The 19,406-nt window shown below is 36.0% G+C and overlaps 1 long non-coding RNA gene across 1 annotated transcript; it reads right to left on the bottom strand.

The window, feature by feature from the left end:
* Positions 1 to 7,176: 7,176 nt before the first annotated feature.
* Positions 7,177 to 9,505, bottom strand: LOC133878195 (uncharacterized). The gene is made up of 4 exons (XR_009901848.1): positions 9,372 to 9,505; positions 9,228 to 9,293; positions 8,458 to 8,512; positions 7,177 to 7,464 (listed from the first exon to the last, which is right to left on the bottom strand). It is a non-coding gene; the product is annotated as an uncharacterized LOC133878195 (long non-coding RNA).
* Positions 9,506 to 19,406: the final 9,901 nt, after the last annotated feature.

Genomic DNA, 19,406 nt, shown 5'->3' on the forward strand with positions numbered 1-19,406 from the left:
ATAGTAATCATGAAAAGAAAGATAAATCAATAAAGCAAGTGTGAACGCATAAAGTAGTTTAAAGATATTTTGGCCTAATAGATAGAAACTTTGACTTGACCGGAACTGAGTCAAAACAAACTTGAAATGAGTCAAACCAAAAAGAGAAAGTGTTTGTATTAAAGTCCTCTATCTACCCTCAAAATTTCACATCAATCGGAGTCGGTTTTACCATCGAAAAGTAAGTCGGGGTAAGCTGCCCTCCATTTGAACGAAAATCCTAAAATTCAAATAGATAATAAAGTAAGGACTTGTTTGCAAGATATTATCTAAATAAGTTAATACTTTTATTACATTTTTCACCTTATACCCCTACTTGCCTTCTATAAATAAGCATGCAAGAGTCTTTTTTTTTTCCACACAAATCATAGACAACTTTCATGAAAGCTTGTACTTTGGTTTTCTCTTATTCTTTCTATCCTTCTACCACACGGCCACTTTGGTGTTCTTGAAGGTTTTTCTCTCCAAATCAACTTGGTAAGTGATCTTGATGTATGGAGTGACTTCTTAGATATTCCTATATATCGAGTCCAAAAAACTCAAAAGATATAGTTTAAACGTGAAACTGAAGTTGCACAAGACCCTTTGTAATTCCTAGTGGCCCAATTACAAGACTTAGAGCCAAACGTTTCAAGGAAGCACTAAATGGGTTAATCGAAGAGAATTGGGCTGATTCTAAAAAGACCAAGATGGGCTCAAATAATAATCAAGGCTTAGTCCATGTCATCAAAGCTATTGAAGAGGATAATTAGCATGCAAAAACGTGACCAGCATGGTCTGACCATTAAAGGGTGTGAACTTGTTGAGTTTCAAGAATATTAAATAGGGGAATGAACTTGGTCTTGATTAGTTATGTTAAATACATTAAATTTAGTCATTTAGTTATTTTGGCTGCCTCTAGAAGTCCAAGAGACCTAAAATGTGGGGACTTGTTTATGTTGATGTTTGTGTTGTTTTTAAAGCTGCAGTTATGAATTTTCCTATTCTTGGAGGGTTGTTCCAAGTATATAGATAGGCATTACAAATTTTGTAGGCAGAGATTGTTTTCAGAAAATTAATATTATTATGAGGTCTTGTGTTCCTCTTCGTTCTTGAAAGAACTCTTTGAACTTATGAAGTTAATCTTGTGGCATTCAAACAACCAAACTTATCATCTTGATTCTTGAGAGATTCTTAGGTTTCTTGGTGTGGAATTTCAATACTTCGTAGTCTTGGTTTCTCATCTAGTTAGGTGACGGGTCAAGGCTCAACAAATCTTGTCAACATGATCTTGGGGTTTCAAACCATCATTGTTATCGGGTTTCATCACAATTGTTGGTGGAGTTCATATCATACACGGAGAAGAGTACTTACTGAGGAATGATTCTACATTTCATTAGGATTGTGTGGTGTGTTTGTTCATGCATCTCTTGTTGTGCCCAATTAATAAAATGGCTGAGGAGATAGCCATCAACAAGCTGATGTAGTAGCAAGTGGAAGGAAGGCTAATCAGTGGACCTAGGGGGCTCAAAGTGACTCGGGGGTGTCCGAAGTCCTAATATTTAACTAATACTGGGACCAATAGGATTCCAGTAAAAATAGGTAAGACTTTAAGTGGGTGGCAATGGATGTGAACAGGATTAGATAACCTAGAACGAGAGGTCTGAAGAAAGATGATCATAAAACACAAACTAAATGGTTACTACGATGCATATTCATACAACCTTTGCATTTGTATTATTTATGAACTGTTATTAATCTGATGGTAACTTAGTTATAAAAATGGATGACTCACTTGTTTGTCTATGTAAATATGATGACGTCATATTTGCATAGTTATTAATGCAGATCAGGAGGTTGAAGGCATGGACCCATATGCCAGTTTTGATGGTTTTTAAAACCATTATCGGATTATTATGTACTAGCCTTGAAATAGCTACCTATATTTAAATAAGTTTTATTTTGTGGCATGTAAATACTTATAACGATGGTACGCTTGGCATGTTTTATGTTGTATGCTTATGTGCTGTCTGTGGCACAAATTTTGATGCACCTAGTGTGCATATGGCATATAAAGATAAACCTAAGTAACTTTTAATAAATGTATCAAAGTATTTCTTTCAGCTCCAATGTGTTATGTTATCATGTGGAGTGGCAGGCTCCTAAAACTCCCATGTGTCACCAATGTGGAGTTAGCAGTCATATCAGACCTAGGTGTCTTCCGCCTAAGCCACCCAGGCATAGATCTCCGCCCAGAAATCATGTTCCAAGTCATTAGCTGCTGTAGAAGCCTACTCAAGCAAAAAAGACTTGGGTCCCCAAGAAGCTGTATAGAAATCATTGATGTTGTTAAGGAGACACATCCATAAGTTTTTATAAGCAAACCTAAAGTTGTTCTGAAAACTTAAAGATCAAACCTTAAAAACTTAAAAGTAAAATTTAAGCTTTAAACTTTCACTGAACTAAAAACAGATCAAATGAACTCAGATGTAGTTGATTCAAAAACCGTTATACTCACAAAAGAAAGATCTATCATATGGCAAAAGTTAGTAAAAAAGTCCACCAGTTGACTTTTTTACCCAAGCTTAAATAACCCAACTGTCGAATTAAACAAAAAACTGTCAAAGAAAAATATCACCATGTTTCTAGAACATTTTTGAGTAGAAGTCAAGAGTAATGATAAAAGAATAAAATATCTTAATAATATCACAAGAGTAATGATGAAAAGAAAGATAAATCAATAAAGCAGGTGTGAGTGCAAAAAGTAGTTTAAAGATATTTTGACTTAATAGATAGAAACTTTGACTTGACCGGAAATGAGTCAAACGAACTCGAAATGAGTCAAACCAAAAGGAGAAAGTGTTTGTCATAAAGTCCTCTATCTACCCTTAAAATTTCATGTCAATCGGAGTCGGTTTGACCATTGAAAAGTAGGTCAAGGTAAGCTGCCCTCCATTTTGACGAAAATCCTAAAATTCAAATAGATAATAAAGTATGGACTTGTTTGCAAGATATTATCTAAATAAGTTAATACTTTTATTACATTTTGCACCTTATACCCCTACTTGCCTTCTATAAATAAGCATGCAAGGGTCTTTGTTTTTCCACACAAATCATAGGCAACTTTCATAAAAGCTTGTACTTTGGTTTTCTCTCCCTCCTTCTCTCCTTCTACCACACGGCCACTTTGGTGTTCTTGAAGGTTTTTCTCTCAAAATCAACTTGGTAAGTGATCTTGATGTATGGAGTGACTTCTTGGATATTCCTAAGAAAGCTTTTATTCACTTCCACTATATCGAGTCCAAAAAACCCAAAAGATATAGTTTGAACGTGAAACTTTGAAAGTAAAGAGTCATATAAACTACTTTTACATTTCATTGTCCTCATGACTTTCATGAGTTGATCGTATTTATATTTCCTTTTATATTTCATTGTCCTCATCACTAATCTTATGACTTTCATGAGCTGATCCGTATTTATAATATTTCATTCTCCTCATGACTGATCTTATGACTTTCATGAGTTGATCGTATTTATATTTCCTTTTACATTTCATTGTCCTCATGACTGATTTTATGACTTTCATGAGTTGATCGTATTTATATTTCCTTTTACATTCCATTGTCCTTATGACTGATCTTCTGACTTTCATGAGTTGATCGTATTTATATTTCTTTTTACATTTCATTGTTCTCATGACTGATTTTATGACTTTAATGAGTTGATCGTATTTATATTTCCATTTACATTCCATTGCCCTCATGACTGATCTTATGACTTTCATGAGTTGATCGTATTTACTCTTAACCCTCCAAGTTCATATTTGGTGGTATTGGTCATATAGTCTCGTCATCAAATCATGAACCAAGGTTTTATGATTGTTATAAGTGATCATCTCAAATATAAGGAAGTGATGAGAGTCTGTAAAAAATGATTTGTTTGATAGATAATTGATATATATATATATATTATTGTGTGGATGTATTTATATGCATGAAAGAAGTCTCAGGAACTACACGGAGAAGAGTGTAAGTATGGATGTACTTACTAAGGAATGATTCTACGTTTCATTAGGATTGTGTGGTGTGTGTTCATTGCATGGGTGTTTGTTCATGCATCTCATGTTGTGTCCAATTAATAAAATGGTTGAGGAGATAACCATCAACAAACTGACGTAGTAGTAAGTGGAAGGAAGGCTAATCAGTGGACTCAGGGGGTTCAAATTGACCCAGGGGTGTCTGAAGTCTTAATATATAACTAATGCTGGGACCGATAGGATTATAGTAAAAACAGGTAAGACTTTAAGTGGGAGGCAACAGACATGAACGGGTTCAGATAAACTAGAACAAGAGGTCTGAAGTGTAATACCCCAGATTTTAAGACAGGACACCTTAAATTGAATTTAAGACCCGTGGTGATCAATCCACACTTCTATTCGCTCGATCGATTTTATTTACTCATCATGATTAAGTCACTCGATCTATTTTATTCGCTACACATTCGCTCGATCGACATTATTCTGATAATTGCATATTTATGTGCCACCTGTTCTTAATTGATTAATAGACAAACCTAAATATTTAGTAAATTAGATGGGACAATAATATTTTTATATGAGAATATTTATTGGAATAATATTATTGATATATAATTGTGAGATATTTATTGTACATAATATTATTTTGGCCTAATATTATTCGGTATAATAATATTATCAGTATAATAATGTTATTCAAAAATTTACATCAATTATGAAACGAACTGGACTCAAAACGGGTTTTACCACCTCTTGTTATTTTACCACTTAATCACATACATCAAAATGAATTAATTCAAGTAAACTCAAAGATCTTTTAACTCTTGGAAAATGGTTTTCTAGTTAATTTTGTTTTAACACAAGTTTCACATTTTGATGTGAACCCGTGGGATTGAATTCCCTTGAACCCACAATCAAATTGAAACCTACCCAAGAAAGCCAAGAATTTAGTCAAGAAGGTTTAGACCCGTTGAAATCTTGTTTCAAGACGATTCAGTGAGAACGCCACAAAGGGGTTTGCCTTTGATAAGTTCTTAGTTCAATTAAGAACAAGTAGAGAAAACTTTTCAGTTTTCTATGAAGAACAAAAATTTCATTCACATTCAACTTTTCTAGCAAATGCAGCTACAAGTCTTTTTAAAACCTCTCCATGAAACCCAAAACCTACACTTCTATAACTAATAAAAGAAGTCCACTTCATGAAATAAATAGGCCCAAAAACCTATAACCATAGAAACATAAAAATAGGCCCACAGGCCTATCACTTCTTAATGATTTAATCTTGCAATAAAGTAAATTTTCAACTTCTGCTTTAAAAAAATTGTAAATTTATCTAAAGCTTCATCATTTGCTCTAAATAAAAAAGAGATATGCATATTTGTACAAGCCATCTATAAAAGAATTAAAATATCTTTTACCACATCTTGTTATTTTACGACTTAATCACAAACATCAAAATGAATTAATTCAAGTAAACTCGAAGAAGATCTTTTAACACTTGGAAACGGTTTTCTAGTTAATTTTGTTTTAACACAAGTTTCACATTTGTTTCTATCATCATACAAATTAAAAGGCAATGTAACGACCCGCTTTTTACAAAAAAACGTAAGTAATCATATCTAGATAATTACGTGTCATTAACCATTCAGAGACGATAAATCTGGCAGCGGAAAATATGAATATCTTTTTTTTTTTTCTTTACAACCATCAGGGACAACTCCCTTACTATACATTTAGAGCTTTAACTGACATCCACTAGAAATACATTAAAAGTCTTTCACACTAATTACAAAGAAACATGTGTCACAAATGACACCACAACATACATGGAAAGTTTACTAAATACAAATAAATCCTTAAACATGTTACATACAAGAGTACAAACATTGATAAGTATAAAGCACTAAATCCTATAACTACAATAGCTTTAAATCTCTTAAACTAGCAGTTAATCCAATCCATAATCTTCAGAACCTGCGCAAACATCTATGAGAAGGTGGTTACAGCCACAATCCCATAGTTCCATAAGTGAGCTAACTGTCATCCAACAACATCATGATTTATGCATTATTTAAGGAACAGAGATATGACATAATGATGTAGTGATAGTTTTCTATACAAAGTTTAACAGTTCAATATAGTCATTGCACTCCTCTCGTTTGAAGCCGTTAACTCGGTAAGCGTCTTTCTCGAGGCCGTTCCCTCTACATTACATTTTGATTAGCTTATTTTCACACTAGGAGAGTACGTCACACGTCACTCTACTAGCACTTTGAGAGACGTTGACTCCAATATGAATTATTAGGGTTTTCGGTTTCAGGCACTATTCCCATCCTGAACCTTTGAGAGACGTTGACTCCAATATTAATAGATTGATTATTAACAGTATGCAATAATCAGTCACACGCATCCAATTAAAATAAAACATAAACACAACACTATTGAAATCCAGTACTACCCTCAGTAAGTAATTTATACTTACAGCCCTTTTGTGCAGTCACAGTTCATCATCTGCAACAAATACATATACATGTGCATACAAGGTCAATATCATTTGTAACGACCCACCCCCAATGACACAATATTGTCCGCTTTTGGCTCCCTAAACCAGACTTATCAGAGCCATTGCCCAGCCTGAGATGATGGGAGCATGCACAAGCCCATGAGGGTTGCCGGCGGGCACTCGCTGGGACGCCAAGAATGGGGCGATCCCATGAGGGTCGCCAGCGAGGACGCTGGGTCTTAAGAGGGGGTGATTGTGACGTCCCACATCGCCTGGGAATGGAGATGTGCTTATATGTATAAATGTACCATTTATGACACAACGCGTTTTAAAGCCGTGATGGCAATGAACCTATCAGAACTCTGCAGTTAAGCGTGCTTCTGCAAGAGTAATCCCAAGATGGGTGACCTCCTGGGAAGTCTTGTGATGACCCGTTTTTTTTTTTTTTTTTTTTTTTTTTTTTTTTTTTTTTATAAAAACATACAAACGGATCTTCACAGTGGCACGACTACATGTCGTTCAGCCAACATATGGCATATGCCCCAGAATATGTACCTGATAATCAGAGTTAAATCTAACAATGGAATATAATAATCAATGTGCAGCGGAACACATATCATAAGCGAAAATACATCTAATACATAACAATTAATTACAACAAGAGCCATTTACAAGACTATCTATTTAAGGCTTATAAAACATATTACACCAATTACATACTAAATATAGGCTCAACAAATACATGTGTCACGTGGTACACGAGCCATAAATAAAATACCCAAAATGCGGACTACCCATGAGTCCGTGACTTATGACTGTCGCGATATGCTCCAATCATAGCATCCCATACACTAGGTGGACGAGTCAATAACTATATCCACAAAACCTACAATCAAAGCATAAACGTCTGCACGGTTGCGGGGGTTGCCGCATCCGTACAGGTGAAATTATGAGCCCACCGTCTTAGCATACATAAATATACTAAGACCTCAGAGGTATACTATTCACTGAGTGTTCGCAAAGAACCAACTTTTCTTTTCTAGTCATGCGTACACTATAACAGCCACCAATTTTATAAACTTTTGTTTGAAAACCCCCATAGCTGATATAGCAAACACTGACTATTAAAAGCATTTAAAGCATACTACGCAGCTGAGCTTATACGTAGAAGTTTCATTATTGAAAACAACTACATATATCATCACCTACTATATTACTTTTGTTGCAGTGATATTTAGAAAACAATGGCATTTAAATCATGCAACCATCCGATAGAAATATACATAAGCTCTTTTCCATTAAAACTCTTATGCATATTAATACGTCTAGCAAAACTACTCATAACATAAAAACATCACTCATCAAAACCATGCTATGAATGATTATGCAATGCACATCATGGGTTACCCCAAGCATCATGGAAATTAATCCAAGCATCATGGAAATTAATTCAAGCATCATGGGTTACCCCAAGCATCATGGAAATTAATCCAAGCATCATGGGAATTACCCCAAGCATTGTTTCCCGTGAGTTGTGAACCTCACTTCGATGCACGTTTAGCGTTCATATGCATATGCATCATGCTTTAAAACAATATACACAATATACATTTCATTTTATGAATCATGCCTTTAACACATGCTTTCTTTACAAAACATAATCAATTCAACATGTCATTTCTTTAACAATTTGCATAACTTAAATCTTTATACTCACTCTAAACTCACCAATCATATTCATAGTTCAAAACGTCATCAATATTTCAATATACTCCAAAGTACTCAAATCATCCAAAACAATTCATAATCAACATACAATTGGTTTAGGTTTGTAAAACGATATATATTTTGCAATTCATCATTTTAGAAAATAATACTTCTCAGTGAGTAGAATACTCACCTGACTGCGCGGATTTAAATACTAGGTCTCCTAGACACCACCTTGCAATGCCTCACTGTGAAAATACACATTGCACATTATTTGACCTTTCTAATATTAGACCGACATTTAGCTCTTAAATTGCTCAAGAGCTAACAATTGGAAAACCCCTAATATTTTAAGGGTCCCAATTACACACCCATAAATCTAGACACTAATTAAACTCAAACAATACTAAGTATTTACTAAGGTTTAGATATTAAAATCAATATTTAACTATTTACTCATAATATTAATTATTAACCCGCAATTAATTTCACTAACACTTTTATACTAACATTAATTCTAAAATTACATTCACTACTCTTTTTACAATAATTACTAACTTATTAACTTAAATCATTAACACATTTAAAATAACCTTAACCCATAAGAAAATCTTAGGGTTAACTTCACAAATATAATTTAAACTAAATACCCATAATTATTTATTTTTACTAACACTAGAATCTAACCCATAAATACTTATTTTTACAAAACCTATAGCTAATTTGATATTAATCATCATTATAACTACAATTAATCCACAAATTAACAATTTATGTTTTAAACACTTAAAAACCCTCAAGTTAATTTAACCTATCAAATTAGGGTTTTTAATCTTAACCCGTAATTTATAAATCACTACCCTAAACGCAATATTATTAACCCATAGTATTTACTAAAGGTTAATCACATAAAAATACAACTAAAGTTAAATACCCAAAAGTTAGGGCTAGAGGAAAACTTACCCAAAATTTGCCCAAATGAAATCTAACACTGGGAAAGTGTTTAGGAAGCTCCAAACCATGTAAATACTAAAGATAAACAAAGATTAAACTCCACATTTCAAGATTTCATCTAAAATCTCAAATGACAAGAGTTTATGAAAATACCTCAAACCAATCGGTAGAAACGTAGATCGGACTTCGAAAATTACATTTCCGAAATCAAATTTGAGTTTGGCCAGTCGGATCTTTGTAAATCTTAATTTTTGTATGAAAAATGAAAGAGGATAAGAGAGAGAGAGAGAGAGAGAGAGAGAGAGAGAGAGAGAGAGAGAGAGAGAGAGAGAGAGAGAGAGAGAGAGAGAGAGAGAGAGAGGCATTCTGCCTCTCTTTCTTTCTGCTCGAGATAAGGCGCTGGGCGCCTTATCATTATTCTTTCTTTTTTTTAATTAATTTTTTTTTCTTTGGGAAGGGCCAGATGGCCCTTCCTTTCTTTTATTTCATGTGAAGGGCCATGCGGCCCTTCACCCTTTTTTGAATGTGGGGCGCACACACCATTTTTTTTTTATATTTTATTCCTTTTTTTTTTGTTTGACTTTTCTTTAATTTTTTTTTAATTTAAATTTTCTTTTCTTTTCTTCTTCTTTTTTTTTTTTTTTCTATTTATTATATTTTCTAATTCTTTTTTTTTTTCTATTATTCCAAATTTTCTTTTCAATTTTCTTTTATTTATTTTCATTCCTAATTTCTTTTATTTTTTATTTTTTATTTTTTATTTTTTTAAAAAATATTCTCTAGCATTCTATTTTCTTGGCTACCATTTACAAGTCAATAGGATAAAATAAAATACTTTATTTTATTTTATCACACTAAATGAACTTATTTTTATTTAATCCAAATAAACCATTTTATAAACTTTGGTCTTCAAAAGTATTCTCTTGCATTTTAAATACATCTAATTAAGTTTAATCAATTATTTACTCAAATTTCATATTTTAATTGTTACAAAATGTCTTGAACATTACATCCCTCCCTCCTTATAAAACTTTCGTCATCGAAATTTGGATACTAATTGTTTTGTGCACGTACGAGAATGCATTCTATATTTAGAAACATTCATGCAAGTATGAGTTTTACACGGGATATTTACGCGAAAGTAGCATGATACAACAATATACCCGGATTTATTCGCTAAAATGGTGGATCACTCCCACATTTAACGATCGAACACTCATGTGGCTTCCTTAACATCGTAATTGCACCACAGAGTTCTCACTATGGAATGATTTTATTGTTTTCATACAGAACATTACTCGCTTTGCACCTCTTCGTAAGTCAATTTACATTGAATATGAAGAAGTGCATACAAGTAAAGGGTCGCAAACACGTTCGCAACGAAGAGATACAGGAACATGTCATGAATGGCCGCTAAAACGAGGAGACATTATGACCGATTACATGACGAACCCATGTTTAACACTAGGGACAACTCAATATATCCAGAATTGAGCATATTCATATCCGCAAAGCGTTACATGTTTCGCATTGGCATCACCTTGCATTTCACCAGATCACCAATTTGAATCACATATTTGCGGCGATGCTTATCCACATAGCGTACCATCACTATGTAGTGAATAATCACTTTGAACGAGTGAAATTTTCCCTAGAATCATGCACCACTTCTAGGCTCACTGATTGTCTCACGCCAACTTCTTACCAAATGAAATGGTGTTCCACGCTCACGTCTATACGATTTTACGTGCGATATAACGTCAATAGTTGTAAACCAGCATAACTAGTAGTCGCAACCAATGACGGTGTCCTAACCAACTCTATGGATTCCCACACGCATAACTTAGGCGTATCCTCAAGTGTATAAATAGATCTGTCGAATCAGTCGTCCGCATACAAAGGGTACGTTGAGCTAACATTCCACATACACGTAGAGTAAATCCCGCCATCACGAGATTTCCACTTAGTGCTTTAGCTGTGACAGTAGCTTAAGTTGCACATCAGGACATCTTGCCATCAAAATCTCCAAACCCAAGAAGCCATCAACATTACCCTATAATTTAGTCTCTCAACGTGGGAACACATTGAGACTTGAGTGATAAGTGTGGGTTTCACACACTTCACCATAGAGGTAGTTCTAACACGTTATTAAGGCTTAAACAACTACTGCTAACTCCAAATCATGAGGAGGATTGTGCTCCTCATGGTCTACAGTCGCCTAGAAGCATAGGCTACATCCCAATCCTAATCGCGCTACACATGTGCCAAGCCACATACCCAACAATTTCCATGGGTAGTTTAAGCACAGGTGCAATTGTGTGTGTTCTTGTTCTAACGTGTTGACTACGAATTCATTCTTGCTCATAACGTGAACCAAGAATGGCGCTCCATCAATCCAAAACTCGCATCACCAAAAACTCGTAGTAGTCATACCATATATGGTTCATTGAATTTAGCACATTACCTTTTGCACCCAAAAGTCAATGGCATCTTGGAAGAAAGTCAATTCTCAAGGATACCGAGGCTCCTTAGAGTTGATTGAACAAGTTGTCAGTTCTCAATAAGGAATACTCATCTTGGATCGCCACGAGGCTTAGCACACGATAACCTATGCAACCTCTCATAGACTCGCGACTAAAGTGGAAACATCTGCATTATCCGAATGTTCCCAACTTGGACTCGATATGAGCTTGGCTTAGGCATAAGCCAGACACACAAGTGTATATTCTCGGACATCCATCATTGTCGAAGGTTGGAGAGAGATAGCGGAGTAACTCGCAAACGAGACCCACAAAGTTCGGACTCTATATACAATGGGGTAAGAGTACAACTACCCACTCGTGATTGTCTACGTTCACTTCTACTCTTTGATTGTTAATCCATTCTAAATTGACACCAAAGCCCTAACGAGTCAATATTATAGTTCAACATGATAAGTTTTATTGTCTAGCATGTTGAACACCAAAATTCTATATGCATGGCATTAAAACTCAACATATTACATGTTGAAGCTAAATAAGCCAATATTGGAACTCTACACGCATAACACTCTTAGCTTTACTAGCAGAGTCTTTTCTCTAGTACCGATGGCACACTTATCCAAACGCTCCCTATAAGTGAAGGCGTCATCATTATGAATGGTCACGCATAAGTTCTAATCTAAGGGTTCAACGCTCAATTTGCATAGCTTACAAGTGCAATTGAGACCAGGCTGGACAATTTAACATATCAAATTAAATGAGTTAGACACTGTAACTCCTCATATCAAACACTATAGCTACCATTGTCACCACCCATATAATGCTAAGGCAATGACCTCCATGTTTACTGTGGACAAATGCGTCACCAATAGAAATGGTCATGCATGATGATTTTAAAGGTTTGAAGCCCATTATGCATGTAACCATGCATAGTGAGACATACGAATGGATACAACTTGAATAGGCCAAATGCACACAATGCTACAACATAAAGGTATAAATCATGTGGCAGCATCAGTAGCATTTGTGGTGGTTGGACGGACTTCAACATTGCTCGGTGTAAGTGTGTACACTATACTTGAGCAAACTGTCTCCGCTTGAAGTTGCTCGCTAAAGATACTTGACTTTGGCGGCAACAAGTTGGTGACCTCACGTGGCATGGTCTCCTCAACTATATTTACAACGTGCCTTAGATCTTCTACGACATACACCCGAGTGTAGCTCCCCGCACACTACAGTGGGCAACGCTAGAGCTGCTTTGAGTCAAAGCGGCTAACGAGGGACATAGCTTTACGAGGTGACCAAGTCTACCACATCGAAAGCAAACCCGTGATTCTACATGACACATACACCAAAGTGTGGCTTCCACAACTGGTGCACCGTGTGACATCGAAGTGGCTCGCAAAGGCATCCTCTTCTCCAAGGAACTTAGAGCCACAACCAATAGGTTGCTTCTTTGGCGGGAGGAAGCATGAGCTCCCAATGACATTGACCATTTTCTACTCAAATGATTCGTGGTCGAAGGTTCGGCAATAAAGGATACCTAAAACCACTACTAACAAACAATTTCCTAGACAAAGGGGGAGGAGGTAGAGGCACCTAAAATCACTTCCACCTCAATCACTCACTGAGGAATCCTCTTCCTCATTGCGTATTGATATTGCTTGTCTACACGACATGACTTTTCTGTACAATGAAATGCAACATAGACAATGCTGCATAAAGAAGATTACATGGATCATAATACCCATGCAATGCACCTAAGAAGCTTATTCTAAACCGTTCCCCGTCTAAGCGATATACTCTACACAATCACATTGAAGTTAATCTACAATGTGAAAGTGATAGGTAAACTAACTATACATAAATTAAATAATATGCATCACAAAATTCATGTAATCCATATGGAGTATTATATTTTAATTTCCTATCTTTGTTGAAGCTTTTAAAATTTCCTATGGCTCTTTTGTTATTATTAGATTCTAACACAACCCTAAGTTTCCGCTTTCCGCTTTTCTAACAAACCCTAGGACTAACTGCTCTGATACCATTTGTAACGACCCACCCCCAATGACACAATATTGTCCGCTTTTGGCTCCCCAAACCAGACTTCTCAGGAGGTCACCCATCCTAGGATTACTCTTGCAGAAGTACGCTTAACTGCAGAGTTCTGATAGGTTCATTGCCATCACGGCTTTAAAACGCGTTGTGTCATAAATGGTGCATTTATACATATAAGCACATCTCCATTCCCAGGCGATGTGGGACGTCACATCATTACTTTTAGAAACTCATGCCTAAACATGAACCTTAGTCACACATAATTGCATTTTCCACAAATCACACAACTAATCAAGATAACATTCAACCTAGGTTTCAATTAGCATTTGAGTATAATCTAAAACCCCAAACTCAATTCCTAAAGCATGGATAAATCAGCTAACAAGAAACCTATGCATATTCTTAACAAGATGTTAATATCACATCAACAATTTAAAAGCCATCATAATAATATCCAATTAGTAAAATCAATAGCCTAGAATAATATGCAATTCTAGAACGTCTCAAGTACATCATCACATATTAATTACTAACAATTAAGCATAATCCATAACATTGATAGAGTATAATAATTATCTAACTCTTATTCATTTAAAACATATTGATTTATCATCAATAATCAAACTAAACTAACATATTCAACATGTTCTTAATTTAGTTATTGAGACTACATAATTTATATAATCTTTATTAAAACCCTTTTTCTGCATAATTCACAGAAGTCATATATCCAAAACATCACTCAATATAGTAAACCATATTTCTAGACTCTCAAGTTAAATAATATCTATTAATTTAAACAAATCAACTTAAACTCTAGAGATATCATAATTGAAATAGAAACATATTCCAACACAAGCTTAATCACCAATATACACATATCTAGAACACTACTTGGCTAAACTCATCAAATCTCCCATAGCCAACATACAACCAATTGAATCCCAAATCAGTACATATATACATAGTCACAACAAAGGAAATTCTTGCTAAATACAAGCAATAGGAATCCAAATTCCCAAATCATCAAACCCTAATTCAACAATAATCAAATCAATCCTCAAAATAAATCATCATAGGTTATAAGAAATTACCCCAAGGATTTTCATAGCAAATCCACCGAAATTCGCCACTGATTCCGCCGGAAAAGTCGCCGGAAAACTCACAGGAAGAACCGGGTCTTCCCTCGGGTCTTCGGGTCACAGATTCGGGTTCTGGGTCACGAGGCTTCGGGGTTCAGCTGGGTTGCACACAAGGGTCACGGGCTTACAGGAAACCGCTACTGGGACCGCTGGACATGGAGGATCGGACCTCCGGAAGGATCGGGTCACACGGGTTCTCCCGGATTCGTCGGGTTTGGCTCGCGGGTCCAAGCTCTTGGGTTCGTCGGTTTCCGCGTCCTAGGCACCACCGGAGTTGACCCACCGGTAGCATCGGCCGGAAATCGAGTCACCGGCGTTCCTTGGGTTCAAGGCTCGCCGGTTCTCTCTCTCCCGATCTCTGACTCTCCCTCTCTCTCTGTCTCATCTCGTCTCTGATCTCTCTCTCTCTCTCACCCTCAATCTCTCTAATCTCTCTCGTCTCTCCCTGCCTCTCGGGTAGAAGAAGAAAGAAGAAAGAACGAAGAACAGAGAAGAAAGAAAGAAGAAAAAGAAGAAATAAAGGAGAGGTGCGTGGGATTTGATGAGAGAGGGGGATTTATTTTATAAAAATATAAGATATTATTTTTTTTGTAATCATTAAGTTTTAGTGAAATATCCACTAATATTTTGCACAAAACTTAGTAGTTAAGTTTTTACAAAATATTTTCCATAAAAATATCTCTTATAAAAATATCTCTAGATATTTTATCTGTTGATATTTTTACACTGGTCTTTACCATTATGTATAATTCCTTAAAATTATGAACTAAGTCCGTTTTGATTCTAGTTCGTTTCATTGTCAATATTATTATCTCAATAATATTTTAACACTATAAATATATACCAAATATATATTGCACAATAATATTACACGCAGTGAATATTACACATTAATATTATTTATCAATATTATCATGCCAATTAGTCCACTGAATAATTCGGTCAGTCTATTAAATAGCCCTGTAATGTTATTAAACTTTATCAGAGTTTAATAATATTATTCTTTATTTATAAAATCATGGTTTATAAATAATAAGACCAATGAATATTTATTTTCATAAATATCCATGTATTATTATTGGAGATTAAAAATATCGCGTTTAAAGCCACATATTTTATTAACAGCTAGATGTGAATATTGTTTCCTACAATATTAAGCCGATCAGACGTCGAATCATGAGAATTGAACGTCAATTCTAGACTTGACTATTTTATTCAGTCTTAAATTCTAATTTAAGACATTTTATTTAATTACTTAAAATCTGGGGCGCTACAGGCAACAAGCCTAATTTAACCATACAATTAACATAATCATAATTGAAAAATGAAATTTGACTTCTAAAATAAATAGCAAGTGTGTGCACAAAGTGTCAACAAAAATAACTATGTGGAAAATAAATGGCACAAGGATTTTTGTTAACGAAGTAGAAACTCAATTAAGAGAAAAACCACTCCGGGGCAGCCAAACCCAGGATATCCACTATTCAGAAGACAAAGCTAGATACAAGATAGTAACACTCACATATACCCGATGCAGTGGTTGTACCTTGCTCTCTAACGTGTAACCCAACACGAACGCTTCCCAACCAGGTCTCCTACCTGAAGGGGTCTTCAATGGAATCCTTTACCTTAGGGCCAACCCCTAAGATAGACTTCAGTTGTAGCGCAGTAACAACACACTTGCAATGGCTCCAGAGGAAACTTAATCAGCTCAACAATCTCTCAAAATAATTTCTCTAAGCACTTGTGGAATTTAATACCGAATTCTTGCAGTTCTCAATGCCCAAGGGCCTCTATTTATAGGCTGAGGTACAGAATGGGTGACTGCTGTGATATATACGGGTGCCGTCCAGATGGTGGACATGGGCAGTCCGAACGGACAACTGTGCGACATATTTTTCCAGAAATTTCGCTGAGAAATCTTTCATGTTTCAGAGCCACGTCCAGACGGTGAGACACTGTCGTCCGGACGGTCGGACGTCCGCTGCAAGTGATTCCCATAAAAGGCTTTCGCGCGTCCGGACCATGGGGGATGAGCGTTCGGACGGCTGATCTTCAACACACAATTTCCATATCTGCTATGCGCGCGTCCGGACCATGAAAGGCAGTTGTTAGGATGGTTAAAGTTGAATCGGCAATTTCCTTAACTATTGGACACACGTCCGGACCAAGGCTGACTGACGTCCGGACGGTGATATTTGAATTGCGATTCCTGCCTTATGTATGAGCGCGTCCGGACGGGAATCCACGTCGTCCAGACGATTGAAGCAATCTTCCCTTAAATTGAACTTGGAAAGAATCTAAAGCTGATTGATCACTGAGAGGGGTCCGGACGGGCTGCTGAAATGTCCGAACGGATGCAAGCTGGAATATTAGCTTCTTGAAACAGTGAAGGTCCGGACGAGAACACACATCGTCCGGACAGATGATGCTTGGTCTGTCGGGCGTCCGGGACGGTATGGCACGTCGTCTGGACGGATGGAATAGTGGACAGATGGGTGTCCAGACGGGATGACACGTCGTCCGGACAGCTGAAAGGGAACCAAAATCTTCTAACTTGTAAGCAGTGTAGAATCTTCTGACATCACTCTGAATAGTGGAATCCCTGATAAAAGCATCTATACATACAAGTGATTTTGTCAACCAGAATATAGCCAATCAAAACCTAACAAACTCCCCCCTTTAGCCATTCTGGGACAAAAATCACTTGACCGGTTAAAAATACAATCCCGGTCTAAATCAACAATTACTCCCCCTTTTTGTCACAAAGGGACAAAGGGTAAAATAGAGTAATGAGAAAAACCACACAACAATTACTCCCCCTCAATGTCTCAGAAGTATAAGGGTAAACAGAGTAATAATATCTACAGACAAAATCTTTCTAAAATCCAAAACGATAGGAAAATAGAGAAAAGTTTGTAAGTGACCCAAAAGAGAGGAACTGAAATCCTCCAAGTATCAAATCCTGTTGATCCATTGACATCAACTAAGGAGAGAAATCCGTATAAAAAGCTGGATTTGTGCTACATCAGCTTCTAGCTCTGGAAGCCGGGAACCATGGACTGAAAAACCTTCAGTCGCTTGATTTTGCAAAGCATGAAACTGATTATCCGCAGATTGACATCCTCTAAGCAACTGGTCTGCAAGATAACTGATAAAGATCTGAGGGAATGCCATGGAAGGCTCTGCATGAGCTAGGGGAAAAAGCCCATCTTAATCCTAAGACCTTCGGAATTTTGAACATCCGACTTCAACTACAGTCAGTTTTCCAAAGGATCCATCTGTCAGATATTGTGTTGGGAGCTGCTGGACAACATATTCCTGAAAACATTTAAACAGAAACATTTTCAAAAATAACACCACAAAGAAATATTAGATCTTGTTAGTCCCAAAAAGAAGGTGGTATTATGACAGTTGTCAATTGGATGCCCAAGAATTACACAAACAAAGATCGCAATCCAAATGACCCAGATATACCAATATCAACCCAACATACAGACAGGATTTTCATGCACAAAAAATATCCCAATCAATAAATATTCCAATATTCTAAAAGCACAAAGACTTAAAAGAATAACGGAAGACACAATGAAGATCATGGAATAAGAACAATTGTGCAAAGAATGCCAAAGTCTCGGGAGAAATCCACGAGAAAAACACACAACATGCCATGATAAATCAATAAAAATACAAAGATGTGTGTATGGCAGAAAAAGAGACGCAAGTCTTAAGACTGCGCTCGTCTGGACGTAAGAATAGGTCCGTCCAAACACTTCACACTGAAAATCTGAAACTTGAGGAAAATTTGCAGAAAAATAATTTTTCCAAAGGTTAGCTTCAGAACACGCATGTATAATCAACTGATAAAACAGTCAAATATCATTGCAAAAATACGCTCAGATATAAATGAGAGTTAGTATTCAATAAGCACAAATTTCCCTGCAGATAGAAATTTTAAATAGATTACTCAACTCATGCAATGCGTGTGTGTGTGAAGACTTTCTCAATAAGATATGAAATTCACTGATATGACAAAAAGCAACCAGATTTTCCAAACAAGAGTGAAAATCAATGAAAGATCAGCTAAAAGTCAAACCTTATCTTACTAGGGCCTAGCCACTCTCATCTGATACACTCCCCCTAAGATGCAGCATCCAATTGTTTTACTTGTACCATGAAGGACAAGGTAAATATTTTACTTGCACCATGAAGGGCAAGGCATATTTTAGCACATGAGCAGAAAATATACATATATCGCGCAGAATTCATAAAAGTCACTGCTTGATTCTTTTGATGCTGCAACCTAGAGAGAATGCCAGAATTTTTAGGTTCTAGGTTCAACTAGCATTTGGTCAATTTGGCCATCTTATCAAAAACATCTTCTCTTATCTAGAATTTCTAGAAGCAAAATGTCAGAGAAGGAAAAGATGTACCTTAGGGGAGTCTTGGATAGTGCACATTTTCATCGCATGAGGAAAGTAACTATCTATCATTAAGATGCAACA

This window comes from Alnus glutinosa, chromosome 9, assembly GCF_958979055.1.
Source record: "Alnus glutinosa chromosome 9, dhAlnGlut1.1, whole genome shotgun sequence".
In the NCBI taxonomy this organism is placed as follows: Eukaryota; Viridiplantae; Streptophyta; class Magnoliopsida; order Fagales; family Betulaceae; genus Alnus; species Alnus glutinosa.